The sequence below is a fragment of the Chelonia mydas genome, chromosome 6, assembly GCF_015237465.2.
Source record: "Chelonia mydas isolate rCheMyd1 chromosome 6, rCheMyd1.pri.v2, whole genome shotgun sequence".
In the NCBI taxonomy this organism is placed as follows: Eukaryota; Metazoa; Chordata; order Testudines; family Cheloniidae; genus Chelonia; species Chelonia mydas.
In genome coordinates this window covers 24,645,504-24,658,784 of record NC_051246.2, presented here as the reverse complement: position 1 = coordinate 24,658,784, position 13,281 = coordinate 24,645,504, and positions in this window count along the sequence as shown.

Below are 13,281 nucleotides of genomic sequence, written 5' to 3'. Positions count from 1 at the left end.
AAAGCCAAGTGGGTGGCTTGGAATGCCTGTTTGCGTAGCTCTACCCAGAATGCTTTTCAAGCTCTTTGGATAAATATGTGGACGTGCATGGAGTTCTTTAATGTGTGCTTTCCAGATTGGCACTCAGTGTTGCTTTATTTGGAGCCATACAAGAGGGTAGTTAAAGGCTTACTCTGTGGGTTTAGGATTAGGACCGATGGAGTGGGGGAGTGTTTCAAAAGTGCTCACTATCCCTGCTCCTTTTGAAGTCAAGGGGCGTTCTACCTTTTGAAAATCCTCTCTCTTGCACTAACCACAGTGGAACTCACAGGTTGTTCTCTCCCAAAAGGAATTTCTCTCTGTTCCTTCCCCTTCTGGGAGCCACCTCCAGCTGTGGTTTAATGGTACTCCATTAAGAGGGCCTGGATCTCCTTTTCAGAACCATCCTTCCCCTCACCTGCTACAGCACTTCTGAGGAGTGGCCAGGACGTCTGGTTTTCCTTCAGCCCTCCTATCATCTCTCCTGCTGAGTGAAATATTGCAACACTTGACTCCCTCTCTCTGGGGTCAAGTAGAGTCGGGACAAGACAAAGTCTGGGAAAGAGGGAGGTGTTTTGTACTGCAGCTATGGTGGAAACGTGGCCTGTGAATCACTAATGAGTTCCTTTCCTTTCTGGTGCATGACGACAGCTAAAGAGGGCAGGATTACCTCTGCTGCTCCACTCAGCAAAAGCCAAAGGCTTGCACTTCAGTGATCTCCATATTGGGCCTAACTGGACCTCCTATCCCTCTTCAAAGTAATAAGCCAAATGGATGCATCAGAGGATTAGGCTTGAACTAACACCCTCTAGAAAATAGGTGGCAGTACACTGCTTCCAGCTCCCTGGTTTGGGAATGGGAACCTGAGCCCAAATTCTCAGCCAAGACAACTCCATTCATCAGCATTCAGTAAAACAAACTGCTTAACTTCTTTATCTGGGAGATAAGAGCACAGTGGAGAACGCTGTTTATTTCTCTTTCTAACCTGCATGTGGGACTCCTTGTTGGCAGCTCACTGCATGTGGAGCAATACTTGAGAATATCAAAAGGGAAAAAATCAACCCTTTTGCTGCCCATCAAAATTTCTGTGGGAACCCAGGAGTCCCACGCAAGGCAGTCACTACAGATACTAGAGACACAATTCAAAATGGCCTTGACAAACTGGAGAGTTTGGGCTGAAATGAACAAGATGAAATTCAGTAATGATAAGTGCAAAGTACTCTACTTAGGAAGGAAAAATCAAATGCACAACTACAAAATGGGGGATAACTGGCTGGGTGGTGGTACTGCTGAAAAGGATATGGGGGATTATAGTGGATCACAGATTGAATATGGGTCAACAATGTGATGCAGATGCAAACAAGGCTAATCTCATTCTGGGGTGTATTAATAGGAGTGTTGTATGGGAGACACAAGAGGTAATTGTCCCTCTCTGCTCTACAGTGGTGAGGCCCCAGTTGGAGCACTGTGTCCAGTTCTGGGCACCACACTAGTAAAGATGTGGACAAACTGAAAAGAGTCCAGAGGACAGCCATAAAATGATAAAAAGTTTAGAAAATCTGACCTATGAAGAAAAGTTTTTAAAAAGGGCATGTTTAGTGCTAAGAAAAGAAGATTGAGGGGGGACCTGATAAGAGTCTATAAATATGGTTGGTGTTATAAGGTGTATGGTGATCAATTGTTCTCCATGTCCATTGAAGGTAGGATAAGAAGTGATGGGCTTAGGCTGCAGCAAGGGAGATTTAGGTTAGATATTAGGAAAAAAAACTTTCTAACTGTAAAAGTAGTTAAGCCAGCCAAGGGAGGTTGTGGAATCCCCACCATTGGAGGTTTGTGAGGACAGCTTGGACAAACCCCTGTCAGGGATGGTCTACGTTTACTTGGCTCTGCCTCAGTGCAGGGGACTGGACTGGATGACCTCTCGCGGTCCCTTCCAGACCTGCATTTCTGTGGTTCTATATTCATTATCCCTTTGGAGGTGTAGGCTCTCTGGGGCAAGGGCTGCCTTTTTGCTAATGTATATACAGTGCCTAGTACAACGGGGGCCCTGGTCTGTAACTGGACCTATTGATGCTTCCACAATACATACTCCTGGAGATTATGGTTACATATTAAATGTTTACTTAGGTATTTGTGGTGTGCATGTTGCTCCTTCAGAGGGAGCTGCCCATTTTACAGGCCAACTTGAGTGCTACTTTTGTGGTGGTATCATGCAGGTTCATAGGGCATCCACAGTGAACTTGGATCTTGCTTTTTCAGTTTTAAAGGTCACCTACAAAGGGGAGAATATTGAAAGTCCATGCCCTTTTTTGCTCCTTTATGATCAATAAAAGAGGCCTGAAAGTGTTTTTCTTGCATTTTATTTTTCTAATTTCTTGGATATCAAGTCTTGTTTCCCTGTTTTTGTTGGAAAGAAGAGGAAGTTTCTAATCCCTTAATTGAAAGAGGGTTTCTGTTCAATCTTTCACAGAGGCTTTTGAATTAAATAGGTATTAATACAAATGATTCAAAAAAGAACTAGATAAGTTCATGGAGGATAGGTCCATCAATGGCCATTAGCCAGGATGGGCAGGGATGGTGTCCTTAACCTTTGTTTGCCAGAAGCTGGGAATGGGCAACAGCGGATAGATCACTTGATGATTACCTGTTCTGCTCATTCCCTCTGGGGCACCTTGCATTGGCCACTGTCAGAAGACAGGATACTGGGCTAGCTGGACCTTTGGTCTGACCCAGTATTGGCCCCTCTTATGATTCATTAATAGAGTTTAAAGGCAGAAGGGGCCATTTGTTCATCTAGTTTGCCCTCCTGTATGCAACAGGTCATTAAATTTCATCCAGTCACCCCTGTCTTAAGCACCATAGGTGGTTTGGCTGAAGCATATCTTCCAGAAAGGCATCCAAATTACAGAGAATCCACCACTTCTCTGAGTAGTTGGTTTCAATGGTTAATCACCTGAATCACAGTTTAAAAACTGTGTCTTATTTTTAATGTGAATTTTTGTCTGGTTTCAGCTTCTAGGCATTGTTCCTTGTTCTCTCTTTTCCCTGCTAGATTAAGAGAGTTCTTTAGTGTTTGGTATTTTCTCCCTGTGAGGGTACTTGTTCTACTGTATCACGTCGCCTCTCCATCTTCTTTTCGATAAGGGAAATGCACCGAGCTCTTCAGGACTCTCAAGGGAAGGAATTCTCGCTGCACCCTCCCCAGTTTTTCAACATCCCTTTTTAAAGTGTGGGCACCAGAACTGTATGCAGTGCTCCAGCATCTATCTCACCAATGCTGTATACAGAGGTAAAATCACCTCCCTATTCCTACTCCCCTTTTTCTGTATATCCACAGCTCACATCAGTGCTTTTTGCCAGTGGTGCTCTGGGAGCTTATGCTGAGCTGCTTATCCGCTATGACTCCTAAATCCTTATCAGAGTCCATCTTTCCCAGGATCCAGTCCTCCATTCTGTACGCATGGCTGGCATTCCTTGTTCCTAGACGTATAACTGTGTGTTTGGCTTTATTAAACCAGTTTGTTTGAATGGGCCTAGGTTACCAAGCAATCCAGCTCACGCTGCATGATGCCCCCCCGCGCCCCCGTCTCATCGTCATTTACCAATCTTTGTACCCTCAACACACATTATCAGCAGTGCTTTTATATTTACTTCCAGATCACTGAGGAAAATGTTGGATGGGGCGGGCTTAGAACCGATCTCCGTCGAACCCCACTAGAAATGCCCCCTTTCAATAATGATTCCCTACTGACAGGTACTTTTTGAGATCTGTCAGTTAGCCAGGTTTTAATCCATTTAACATGTGCTTTATTGATCATGTATCGTGCTAATTTTTTTAATCAAATGCCTTCCAAAAGTCTAAGTCTGTAACATCTACGCAATTATCTCTACCCACCAAACTTGTAACCTCAAAAATGAAGTAGGTTTGTCTGACCTTCTCCTTAAAACCCATGCTGAGGGCAGTAATTCTATTCTTATCCTTTAATCCCTGTCAGCTGAATTCCTCATCATGTTTTCCATTATTTTACCTGAGACTGATGTCAAGCTAAGGGGCCTTTACCCTTGCCCTTTTTGAATCTTGGCATGACATTAGCACTCTTCCAGTCTTCTGGAATTTCCCTGGTCTCCTAAAACGTACTAAAAATTGAGTGAGTTGTAAAAATATGAAATTGAAAAACGATGACTTCTGAACAGTCTCAATAAAACTCCTTTCTTTTCTCAATTAATCGGCATTCATTTTGTCAGTACCTGAGATGTTGTTATAGCCTTGGTTCTCCAGCCATCCATAGAGTCTTCCAGGAAAAAGTGGGGAGAAGACTTGAATTTGTAATGGGGGGAAAATAATGTGAGCTTCTTCATGCCTTTATATTTTTTGTGAGTCTGAGACACATGGTTTCCCCCTGTACAAATCATATTTAACTGGACTGCCTGGACCTATCCAGCAGGTTTAACAGTAGGTAATGAAATTGATTGTTTTTCCTGAAATTGCACTACTCCAGTAGGTAGGAGATGTCCTTAAATAACTCCTAACATGGTGCTACCCCTATTACAAATAAAGATCAATCCAGAGGCTGGGTGAATTAGTTTATTTGAACATATTTGCTATTCTCATTTATTATTTGCTCTTTGACATTTAAGCTATAGAAAAGTTAGGCTTTAACAGGGGTTTCCCTTTCCAGGGGTCTTGCCACCTGGGGTTGTTTGTATTACAGTAGCCCTGGAGGTCCCATTGTGCTGTGTGCTGCATGTAGCCATAGTAAGAGACCTAGTTCCTGTCCCAAAGACGCTGCAGTCTAAATTGCCAACAGGAGAGAGAAAGGAGGGCCTGCTATCCCCCTTTTAGTGCTGGGCACAGGAAGATGAAGTGACTTGCCCAAGATCATGCGCACACAGTCTGTGCCAGAGCCAGGAATCAAACCCATATCACTGGAGTCCCCATCCAATTCCTTATCTACATCATCCTTTCTCCTGAAAGTTACCTGCCCTTCAGTTTGGCTGACATCTGGGGGTAGGGGCACCGCTATTGAGAGAAAGCGTGCACTCGGGGAGCTTACAGAGAAGAACTGCAGAAACCTGAACATCAGAATATTTAATATATCTCTAGTTTTTAAGTTACAAGCATGAGCTATTGAGGGGGAAATGTTTATAAGTAATCCATTGAATCCCATCTTTTTTTCCTTAGGTGCCTTGACAGTGTTCTCATGAAACTTTTAGGGCCTAATTTAATGCCTGTGGACACACATGGAAAGAACTCCAGGGCAATGATCTTAAACACAGTGACACCTTTTTTAAAAAAAAATCAAATCCATTTCAAGTTGCTACTGATCTTTAAGCTCCCCTTTGTACAGAAGGGTTTAAAATTTCTCTCTCGGCTGTCAGAAGAAAGAATTCACATTCGCTTAGAACAGGGAACCTTGGCAACAGCTTTGGGGTTGGCTGAATATGCATCCTCTTTCCTCTGTTTCTTTTCTTTGCAGCTGTCAGAGGAAGTGGGACGCTTGCTACATTCAAGTTTCAGACCCAGCTTGAACAGGGCTGACTTTTTATGTAGCGGAGCCAAAAAAAAGAAGTACAATGACTGCAGTGTGGAGAGAGCACTTTAAATCATAACCGTTTTAACCCCTTCCTTGCTAGACAAAAGTACGTGTGGTCTCCAAGATGGCAATTGCCAGAAAAAGTAATGTCCGCAGGGCAGTATGTACGCTGAGCACAATTCATCCCTAGGCTGAGTCCACTTAACCAAATCGATTTATGGCATTTAAAGGTGCAATGCACCTTAAGAAAGATCTCAAAGCGCTTCACATATGTGAGTGGTAATTCCCAGCTTCTCAGTGTGGATCTCTGTCTCTCTCTAGGGGCAGGACTATGTATGTGATTGGTGAGGCTGCTGCCCTCGCCAAACGAAGGAGTTCCTCCTTTAGCTCAAGCAGTAGAAGTTTTAGATCCAGGCGTTGGGGGATAATCCCTGCAGATGCCCCTTGAGGGGATTAACATTAAGTAAACTTCACAACACCCTTGTAAAATCGGATATTAGCTGCAGTTTACAGAGCAGGAAATTGAGGAAGACTGACAGGCGGTGACCATTTGCCCTGTGCCCTGCATCAACATCTTTGGGCCATAGAAGTTTCTCTTCCACGTTGTAATACTACACTGTATTGTGATATGACTTCAGTTTGCTCTGGAACAGTGCTGTCTAGTGAAAGCAACACTAAACATAGCTTGGGAGTACTGGTACTGGGGTGAGTCCCACTACCCACTCACTATTGCAACAGACAAATCAGAGATGGAAAAAAACATAAGAGGTCATTGGTTTTTAAACACCAGGTCCTAGGAGCATTAAGAATAGTGTTGTGATTGCATTAACACCTAGTGGCACCAACCAAGACTGGGGCACTATTACACTAAGCACATTATATACATGGAGTGAGACAGGCTGCCCCAAAGCTCTTCCCGTCAAAATGGGCACAGAAGCGATATCTCCATTTTGCAGATGGGGAACTGAGACACAGAGATTCAGGTGAAGTCCCAGAGAGAGTCTGGGGCAGAGTAAGACTTAAACCCAGATCTCCTGAGTCCTAGCCCTGGGCCTTAACCAGAAGGCCATCCAGCTTTAGAACAGGGCTAGTCAATTATTTTTTGTCAAGGTCCAAATTTCTTGGTCAAGGTATAGTTAAGATCCAAACTCCAGAGAAAATAACAGTCATAAGTCAATTAAAAAGATTTTACAGTCTGTTCAAAAGTGTCTGGTAGTCCAGATTTGACCCGCGGTCCACCTATTGACTACCCCTGCTCTAGACCAGGGGTCGGCAACCTTTCAGAAGTGGTGTGCCGAGTTTTCATTTATTCACTTTAATTTAAGGTTTCACGTGCCAATAATACATTTTAATGTTTTTTAAAGGTCTCTCTCTAAGTCTATATATTATATAACTAAACTATTGTCATACGTAAACAAGGTTTTCAAAATGTTTAAGAAGCTTCATTTAAAATTAAATTAAAATGCTGATCTTACGCCACCGACCTGCTCAGCCCACTGCCAGCCAGGAGTTCCATTCACCTAGGCCGACAGCAGGCTGAGCGGGGCCTGCGGCCGGGACCCCGGCTGGCAAGGGACCGGCTGGCAAGGGACCGGCAGCCAGAACCCCGGGCTGGCAGTGGGCTGAGAGAGGCTGGTGGGTGGTACCCCAGACTGGCAGTGGGCTGAGTACCTACGTTCTCCCTGGTTCTAGCCATTCTCTTCCTCTCTCTGCACTGAGATGAGAGTGGGAGTGTGCTGAGCACAGGGCTGGGGGTGAAGGAGCAGGCTAGGGGTTGGGGTGCAGGGTCTGGCCAGGAGCTAGAATGAGGGAGGGGGCTCAGGGTTGGGGCAGGAGGTTTGGGTGTGGAGTGCTTACCTGGGCAGCTCCTATTTGGTGCGAGGGGTGCAGGTGGGAATGGGGATGTGTGTGCAGGAGCTCCCGTTTGGTGCTCAGGGTGGGAGTGGGGGCTGCAAGAGTCAGGGCATGGGGTGTGGAGGGGCTGGGTATGTGTGGAGGGTGCCGGAGTCAGGGCACGGGTTGTGGGGAGGGTGCATGGGTCAGGGCATGGGGCTGTGGTGTGTGGGGGTGAGGGCAGAGGGCTGGGTGTGTGTGAGGAGGGTTCAGGGGTCAGGGAAGAAGGCTGGGGGGGTGCAGGGGTCAGGGCAGAGGGCTGGGGGTTTGGCCTGGGGACATGGGAGTGCTCCCAGCCCCCTGCCCTGAGCGGCTCACGGGAGGGGGCTGGAGGGGATATGCCAATTTCACCCCCTTCCCCAATGTCCCCAGAGCAGAGAGCGCGCTGCGGCTCCGCTTTTACCTCTCCCCCTCCGTAGCAAGGGCCGTCAGCTGATCGGCCGCAGGGGGGGGAGAGAAGGAGGGGCAGGAACCCAGTGCGCTGGGGGAAGAGGTGGGTGGAGGGGGAAGCTTGCCTGCCCTGCAAGGAGAGAGCAGTAGGCGGGAGGCAGAAAAGAGCGGGCCAGGCCGGATTTTTAGTGGCACGCTGCTGTCTGCCCGGGTCCGGCAGGCAGCAGCGTGCCATTAAAAATTGGCTCGCGTGCCGTGTTTGGCATGCGTGCCATAGGTTGCCAACCTCTGCTCGAGAGTGAGCCTCTGCCTATGCATGACAGTCTCTCCACTATATTTTCTCATGCTCTGCCTGACCTGTGTTTTCCTTTTTTTAACAGCCTCCCATCGCTTCTGCCCATACGCCTTTTATGATAGAGCTGTAGCTCACGAAAGCTTATGCTCAAATAAATTTGTTAGTCTCTCAGGTGCCACAAGGACTCCTTTTCTCTCCCTTGTGTGTCACCATCTCAGATATTTGCAGTCCGTTATGTGCCCACCTCAGGTCCCCACTGCCTGTTGCCTCTTTAGCCTTGCAGCTATTTTCCTGCTGATACGTTCGCTCGTGTTCTCCCACACCGAGGCTTATTTTCTAGGGCTGGTGTAAATTTTTCAAAATTCAACATTTTTCAATAAAAAAGAAGGGATACATTTCTCACAAAAACGTTCCCGGTTTTTGAGCAGCTCTGTTAGTTTCTTAGTTCATGTCCCCATTTCTGACTCTGACTGGGGGCTCAGTGAGAGCCCAGGGACATTAATGGGAAGAATCTAGAATGACTTCAGTGGGTGTGGGTTCAAACCCGAGTCCCTGTGTACTATTTCTCTGTCCTCTGTTCACATCACCACTAAATTCAGCATCAACTCTGAATGTTATTAACATGCCGTTTCACTCCCTCCTAGCGAAGATGGTAAATAAAACAGGACCTGACATCTAGGCTTGCTGCAGCTCCCTTGACACATTGCTGTTTATAGCTCTGACTGCATTCGCTCAGTTTTCAATCCACGTGACGGTGCCAGCAGAATTAATTGTGGAGGTAAGGCTTTGAGAGAGAGACAGACTGATTTTTGCTCTCACTTCCACGGGTGTAAATCAGGAGTAAATCCACTGTCCATGGAGTTGCACTGACTGCAGAGAACCACACATGCAGGGGATGGAATATAGCTTGGGTCTCAGCAAGGCATTTGGTGCAGTGAGCCTTTGCAATTCTATTGGAAAAAGCAATCCAATTTGTCTGGCATCCTTTGTGCCTCTGAAGCGATTTGTGCTTCTGAAGCGCATGCTGCGTATTGCTCACCAGCTGAAGGTCCATCACATGACGGCGGGGGGGGGAGGGGGTGTCTAATCAATACCTCATGTACCCATTGTCTTTTCTCTGCGTTCCAAGCTGCATTTCTACATAGCCAAGTCCAGACTGCAAGAGCATTTGCAGGGCTGTATGGTGACCCCTTTCCACCTCCTCAGCACTGATCTAAGAGTTGTTATTCTCAACACATAATGAGTGTGAGAAAATCAAACTCCATCTGTTCCAATTAAAAATAGGAAAAATCAACAGAAAACTTCACTTGCTAAACAATACTTACCACCATCTCATCATTAAAGAAACTGGTATTCAGGAGAGTTGCAAAAAGTAAATCTACCTTCCTGGTAAGATAATCACCTGATCTGCCAGTTAGTGCTTAATTTGTGTCACAGCTGAGCCTCAGCACCTCTAGGCTTGGCAGTTCATAGCCAGGCACCTCTGGGCTTGCTGCATCAGTTATAAGAAAAGGAGTACTAGTGGCACTGAATGCATCCGATGAAGTGAGCTGTAGCTCACGAAAGCTTATGCTCAAATAAATTGGTTAGTCTCTAAGGTGCCACAAGTACTCCTTTTCTTTTTGCGAATACAGACTAACACGGCTGCTACTCTGAAACCTGCATCAGTTATGAATTTTAAAAAATTGCTTGAGCCCCGGCACCTCTTTCATTACAAATTAACCCCTGCGGCCAGTCATCCCAGTGTATCACCAGTTAACTGACAGAAGAAAACAAAAGTCGCTTCTGACTTCTACAGACCAAGAGGCAGATTCCAATGTCCGTGACACCAGTGCAAATCTGAAGTGGTCCCACTGGCATCACTCCTGGTTTACACCAGTGGAACTGACAGCAAAATCTAACCCAGGTAGCCTTTGAGCAATGTGTGACACAGGCACATTGGTTCAGTAGGCAAGAAGGTTTTCAGGGATCGATCAGAGGTTCTGAATTTTGCCATAAGGATGGTTTCATTATTCTACAGGTGTTTACAGGTTTGTTTCTCCTAATATTTGTTCTGTTATTTTACTAGGGATTGAAATTAGATTTATTGGATAATAGTTGACATTTGTAACGCTGATCTGGGGGTCTGGCAAAAGCATGACTAAATTTTCAGGGCAGGTATTAAGAGGTGGGTGGGCGGGCTAAATGGAGCCAAGTCTGAGCTGCAGAAGGTACTCCTAAAGCAAGGGAAGGCAAACTACGGCCCGCGGGCCGGATCCAGCCCATGGGATTACCAGCCCCGTGGCGCAGCAGGGCTAAAGCAGGCTTCCTGCCTGCCCTGGCCCCGTGCCACTCCTAGAAGCAGCCAGCACCATGTCCCTGCAGCCCCTGGGGGAGGGGGGCAGAGGGCTCGGTGTGCTGCCCTTGCGTGTAGGCACTGCCCCCCACAGCTCCCATTGGCCGGGAATGGGGAACTGCGGCCAATGGGAGCTTTGGGGGTGGTGCCCACAGGTGAGGGCAGCACGTGGCAGAGCCGCCTACCCCACCCCCACCACCCCCCAGAAGCCACTGCGGACATGCTGGCCACTTCTGGGAGCAGCACGGGGCCACAGCAGGCAGAGAGCCTGCCTTAGCCCCACTGCATGCTACTGCCACCCTGGAGCCGCTCAAGGTAAGTGGTGCTGGGCCACAGCCTGCACCCCAAACACCAGCCCCCTGCCCTGAGCCCCTGCCACACCCTGCACCCCAACTGCCTGCCCTGCACTGCTCCTGCACCCCAACCCTTTGCCCTGAGCCCCTTCCTGCACACCATGCCCCCTCCCACACTCCTGCCGCAGCCCAACATTCATGGCCCCACATACAATTTCCCCACCCAGATGTGGCCCTCGAGCCAAAAAGTTTGCCCACCCCTGTCCTAAAGAGTCTAGGTTAAATATGAAGTGTCCTTGGAAAACAGCGAGAGATCTGAAATAGAGACAGACCGTGAGTGCTGTGTCTCCAGGCTAGACTTCTCCTACTGTAGGGTATGAGGTTTTAGAATGGCAGCCATGTTAGTCTGGTTCTAACCCATGAAAGCTTAAACTGTGAGAACATGCTCTGTACCATCAAGTAGGAGATCAGTGCTTCAGTTCACAGTTGTAGGCCCTGATTCTGAGCTGCATTTCTCAGGAGGCACAGCCCAGGCTGGCGGTGCATGTGGCAGTGAAGGAGAAGACAGCTTTGTGCTATGTTTGCATCTTTGTAATTCTGGGGCTACCAGGGCCAAATCAGCCCCAGGAGCTGCTCTAATGCATGTCTGGGCTGCAACAGCCCCAAAGGATCATCCAGCAGCCCAGAACAGCTGGAGGTCAGAGCAGTCTGGCTATATCCCAGCACACCTTAATACCAAGAATACAAGGTGGGGAGAAGCGAAAGGCTGTTATATCAGCCCTGTGATACCCAGAGGAATTCCATGAGGGGGAGATCCAGATCCTTTATACTGCAGCATAAGGCTAAATTCACCCCAGGTTTGCCCATGGGGATAGGAGGAAGACTCCCTTGATGCCCTCTTCCCTATTGACATGGTGACTAAGTCCCATCAGTCAGGATAGGATTTATTGCTTTTTACTCAGAATAAACTGGTGCTGTTCAGGAACCTGCCCCTAAACTTTTTCTAGTCTCTATACCTGAACAGTTCACAGAACTAGACCCCCCGCCTCAAACCAACAGTACCAGGATTGACCAGGACACTGTGCCTAGCCAGGGTGAAGCTTCCAGGAGCTGGGGGAAAGCTTTTGCAGTAAAGGATGCCAACCTGTGGAACTCCCTACTGCAGGATATCAGGTTGACTTCATGTTTTGCCACTTTTAGGGCTGGATCCCAATCCCATTCAAGACTTGCATGGCATTTGGATTGGGCCCTGAGTTGCAAAAAGCATCTCTTGGCAAAGCTTTCCCTCAATAGAGTCAATGGCACATTGGCTGGCTAGTTTTTCTTCTCCCTTAGAGAACTGCCTCTGAAAAAGGCCTGTGAAATAAGACCTCAGTGAAGGACCTGCAGAGAAGATGGCCATGGCATTATTAGTTATACTATAGTAGCAGTCAGAGTTCTGGACTGTGACCAGAGCCCCATGATGCCAGGTGTTACACATACACATCATGAGAGACAGTCCTGGACCCAAAGAGCTCACCATCTAAATAGAAAGGAGAGATGGAGGCCATTTTACAGACAGGAAACAGAGAGACTAAAAGCCAGATGCCTGAAAGCATTTAGACACCTAACTCCTATTGATTTCTATAGTATTAGGCACCAAATACCTTTGAGGACGTGCCTGAGGTCACACCAGAAGTCAGCAGCAAAGTCAGAAATTGGACCTGTCACCTGGGTCCCATTCAGTGCTTTAATCACAAGCCCATTCTTCCCTTCAGGCTGGCCCAGCTCCTGCTTGGATGATGCTAAGAAATCATGCTGATTGGTACAAGAGACATTGGTTGATTAAATTAGACAATGTATCCAGGAAATCTGGGTCTGTACAAGAGACAGCACTGAAAGCAATGAGTTGATTTGCAGCAGATCAGTTCATTTCATCCTTCAACCCCTCTCTGCAATAATATTCTCAGTGTTTTACCTGAAAACAACGGATCTCTGACCCATCTGCTGGGAAAGTGTTTATTAACTGGAGTCAGGAGCTACTCCCAACGTGGGTTCAGCTAAAACACCTGTTTTGAGTGAGGTGCCTGTACATAGGCAGCCTTGGCTGCGGAGTAGCTCGTCCCACAGGCGCTGCTGATGAGAGAAAGGCAGAGTTTCGCGGATTTGTGAGTCACTCGTGCCCAGCCTATGCTAATCTGGGCGCCACCCACTTTTGCAACCAGAAAGGCTGCTTTCTGGCCGGAGTGCGCGAACGTGACTCATCCAGGGAGAATGCAGCGGCAGGTATCTAGCCTTTCGGATGCTGCCCAAACGGCTGCAGGGGTATGACTCAACCCCGCGTTGGTGGGGAGTCTGAATCCGGCCAGAGCTTGACACGTGCTCCCGTGTAATTTAAATCCGGATCGCTCTGCGGGCGAACCCAGCCCCCGCGCTGTTGTCAGTAGGAAAGCACAGAATGAGTGAGCAGGAAGAGGCGCTTCAAACGAGAGAGAGCCCAGCCCGCCTTCCTGCCCCAGGGTGCCTCTGTCACCTCCCTGGGCG